This window comes from Melampsora larici-populina (genome assembly GCF_000204055.1).
Source record: "Melampsora larici-populina 98AG31 unplaced genomic scaffold MELLAscaffold_20, whole genome shotgun sequence".
Classification (NCBI taxonomy): Eukaryota; Fungi; Basidiomycota; class Pucciniomycetes; order Pucciniales; family Melampsoraceae; genus Melampsora; species Melampsora laricis-populina.
The window spans coordinates 520,892-525,625 of record NW_006768784.1 but is presented as its reverse complement, the minus strand read 5'-3'; positions in this window follow the sequence as shown (position 1 = coordinate 525,625).

Below are 4,734 nucleotides of genomic sequence, written 5' to 3'. Positions count from 1 at the left end.
TGTTACAGGTTAGTTTTGGGTACATGTATATGTACTCAGGGCTGACATACTTAGTATGGGTGTAATACAAAAAGTAGGGAGTGACGAAGAAGTAGATGTGACTTCACCTGTTTTGATAGCATGGCACAATGATAAGTCCAGACTTTGTGGAGACTTTAGAGCCCTTAATCAATATACCAAGCCTGATAGATACCCACTACCTAGGATAGATCAATCTTTGACAAATCTCTTTAGAGCAAGAATTATTACTCTGATGGATATAATGAAAGGATTTCATCAAAATATAGTGGAAATCAATAGCAGAAAATTCCTTAGAATTATATGTCATCTAGGGATATTTGAATATATTAGAATGCCTTTTGGAATCAAAAATGCCCCAGCTTTCTTTCAAAGAATGATGGATACAGAGTTTCCAAAAGAACTAAGGGAAGGATGGCTTAAAGTTTATATTGATGACCTTATTCTTTTTCACACAACTTGGAAAGAACATCTTGTAGCAATGGAGATAATATTGATAAGAGCTAAAGCAATGGGAATGACAATATCTCTAAAAAAGTGCCACTTTGGTTTTGAAGAATGCAAAGCCCTAGGTCATCGTGTATCAGGACTATGGGTAGCAGTAGATCAAAACTCAGTAGCTGCAGTACTACAAAAACCCTGCCCAAAGGATAAACAAGAATTGAGTTCATTTTTAGGATTTACAAGCTACTATAGAGCTCACATTCCAAACTTCGGAATGATTACTCGTCGCCTCTACAAACTTTATGCTAAAGGAGTAGTCTTTGAGATGACAAAAGAAAGAATTGATGCAGTGAATAAAATCAAACAAATACTTACAACCGCACCAATCCTGTTTCACCCTGACTTCGAGAAACCTTTTAAACTTTATGTTGATGCATCAATTGAAGGGTTAGGAGCAGCACTCCATCAAACACAAATCATTGATGGAAAACCAAAAGAAGGACCAATAGTTTTTATATCTAGAAAACTGACAGACACTGAAAGTAGATATTCTTCGCCGCAGCTAGAAGCTTTAGCACTAGTGTGGGCATTAGAAAAATTACACTACTATTTGGATGGTAGTTACTTTGAAGTAATAACAGACTGTACCGGAGTAAGATCACTAACAAATCTCAAATCTCCAAGCAGACACATGCTAAGGTGGATGATGGCAATACAAGAGTATAAACCATTTATGACAATTACTCATAGACCAGGAAAATTCCACAACAATGCTGATGGACTTAGTAGAATGGCATTACCAAATGATTCCAGTAATCCAGCGTGGGAACCTGAAGAAATGGAAAGAGACATTCCGGTGATGGGAATCAGTTTATGTGAATTGTCTGAAGAATTTTTTGATGAAGTAAAAGCTAGTTATGAAAAGAATAGCAACACAGCTAAACTTACAAGAATATTATCTGCACAGAATACTAATCTGAGCCTATCAAGTACACTTGAACAACCTTGGAAAGATGGACTAACTCAGGGAAAAATTTCACTTGAGTCTGACCTACTATATTTTAGAGAAAAGCATACTGTGGTGTTAGTAATAATGACTACTGAACATATTCAACAAACATTACACGTATGCCATGATGAATTTATGTCAGGACATCTGTCGGAAGACCGGACAGTAGATAGGATCAAAAGCACAGCCTGGTGGCCAAATTGGAGACAAGATGTTGAAGAATACGTAAAAACTTGTGAAAGATGTCAAAAAGCAAATAAAGCCACAGGAAAAAGATTTGGTTTACTTCAAAGAATAGAAGAACCAATGTATGCTTGGGAAGTCATTAACATGGATTTTGTTACAGGTCTTCCACCATCATTAAATAACAATTACAACTGTGTACTAGTCATTGTAGACAGATTTTCAAAAAGGACAAGGTTCTTACCATGCTACAAAGAAGCAACAGCAATGGATATTGCGTTATTATTCTGGGAAAGAATAATAAGTGACGTAGGATTACCACAAATAATCATCAGTGACAGAGATCCAAAGTTTACTTCTGAATTTTGGAAAAGTCTACATACACTTATTGGAACAACATTAGCTCTTTCCACTGCTTATCATCCACAGACTGATGGTCTCAGTGAAAGAAACATTAGTACCTTAACTGAAATAATCAGAAGGTATTGCACTGAAGGACTTTGTTACACAGATAAAGATGGACATACACATGATTGGCATACATTACTACCAGCCTTAGAATTAGCATATAATAGCAGCATACATAGCACAACGGGAAAAAAGCCTTTTGAAGTAGAAAGAGGCTATTGTCCTAGATTACCAAAAGACCAGATAAAAAATAAAAATGTCAAATTTCATCCGACTTCCTTAAGTTTCTTTGATATGCTTGGTAAAGCAAGAGCTCGAGCAGCTCAATGTATTGAAGATTCTGTGACATATAATCAAGAAAGATGGAATAAGACTCATAAAGAACCTAAGTTTGTAATAGGTGAACAAGTACTACTATCCACTACAAACTTTAACAACCTTCAAGGACCTAAGAAACTTCAAGACCTATTTGTTGGACCATTTGTAATACTAAAATTTCATGGGAGCAATGCAGTAGAAGTAGCACTGACAGAGGAATTTGGGAGAAAACATCCAGTATTTCCAATCTCATTAATAAAGAAGTTTCACGCTTCTGACAAGAGCAAATTTCCTGACAGAGAAATACCTAAGAAAACCCCTATCAGGTTTGAAACTGATGGAGAAAAGATTTTCTCACACATAATAAAACAAAGAGACACACAAGTTAACGGTAAATCTACTACACTTTATCTTGTAAGATACAAGAATAGGAGTGCAGATGAAGATGAATGGCTACCAGCAGATAAAGGCCCAAATAACAAAACAACATTGCGAGAATTCAGAGCCCAAAGAAGAGCTCATAAACCTTCTGAAAAGAAGTAATGACCTCCTTTGAGGGTGGGGAATGTCAGCCCTGGGTACATATGTATGTACCCAAAGACTAACTTGTAATATATATAACCACCTTTAAGACAACTAATTACATGTACATAAAGCTTACAAAACATATGTAGCTTGTAATAAATCATATATACATCTTAATTACATATACATATACATTTGAAATGATATGTAATATGTAAGAAAATATCAATTACACCTCATAACTCAGTGTCAAGAGTTAAAAAAGCTTATATTACATATTACACATAACATGTATATGTAATTAAGTATTATTAGTAATAATCCCAAATAATAATAATAATCAAACCCTAAACCAAAGTAGGGATGTAAACAAATCTCACCACAGTTAGGTTTGGAGAGGAGAGTATATAAACCCCTCCTCTCCCAGCCTTGAGAGATTACCCCCCAAGCTTTATTACACACTACTTTTAAGAACAATTAAAGTTCTACTGACGTAACATCAAAAGTCTTATAAATATAAGGCTAGTGATATCTTCATTACTTTAATCAGTTCCTTGATTAAAAGTAAGTAATACTCTTCCCTCTCCCCTGGATCCTCTACTACCCCTAAGTAGAACTCTAATAGGTTGGTGACCATATAACAACCCAAGGTTGGTGACCATAGAACAACCCAGGTTGGTGACCATATAATAACCCAAGGTTGGTGACCATAAGAACAACCCAGGGTTAGTGACCATAGAACAACTAGTCTGGTGAACTTCAAACCACTCTTTAATCTGTCACTTGAGGATTAAAGGAAGGGCTAGGATCCACCCTTCACCATTTATAAACTTCCAGTATCTTCCCTTCTTCTGCCATTTCCCTTTGTTTTATAATTCTTGTAACTACTTTTATATTTGAAATATAATCTTAATTGCTGGCATTATAAGACCCACCTTGCCCAATTAGTGAGCCTTGAGTACTCAAAAGAGTAACCAACTCTCACATTGATGCCTTTCTCATTATTTTCATGAGTATCAATCATGCAGACATTCTGTTGATGTAGATTTTGTTCATTTTCTCCTCCACTGTCTGAACTTGAATCTCCTGAAAGTTGTCCTCCTTGAAAGTCAAACTCGTCATTCATATTATCACTATCTTCAGTGTCTTCGTCAATCACATTGATTTTCTTATCTTTGCATCCTCTCCACTGATGTTTTGGATCTTTACTTCCGCAGTTGGGGCATGCTCTAGACGGTTTCCTTTCTGATGTACTTGGTTGAACGCTTGTACTAGAGGTTCCTTGGATTTTATCATCTTTAAGGGTGGCTCTATTGTCAATAAATGGTCTCCTTGGTCTATTCAAGTATCTCTTCTTTGTGATGATAGTTGTATTTTCAAAAATATCTTTGAATACCATCAAAAACATATCCCACTCGTATGGCGTAGAGAGTTGGCTCTTAATTGCATTCCTAGCATCACCATCAACTTTATCCAGAATTTTATTCACTATTCTGTCTTCAGAAGAATCTGGATCAAAAGCTGAAATTCTCTTCTTTTGTTTCAAAGACCAAGCCGTGGGATCTGTCACTACACCAAATGTAATCTTTACCCGGCGGTAAAGAAAACTACTGACATAGAAAAGTCCTGAGGCAACAGGAAGAGAGCTAAAAATCTGAAAAAATATGCACCTTGTTCCTAGATGTTGGGGCATCATGATGAGTATTTTTTTGTATTTTACACGCAGATATTGGTTTATGTACTAACAATAAACGCTGAAAATCATCAAAAACTCACATGTAACAATACCTGAAATTTGGGTCATGAGTATGAAGACAATATTTTGTGGT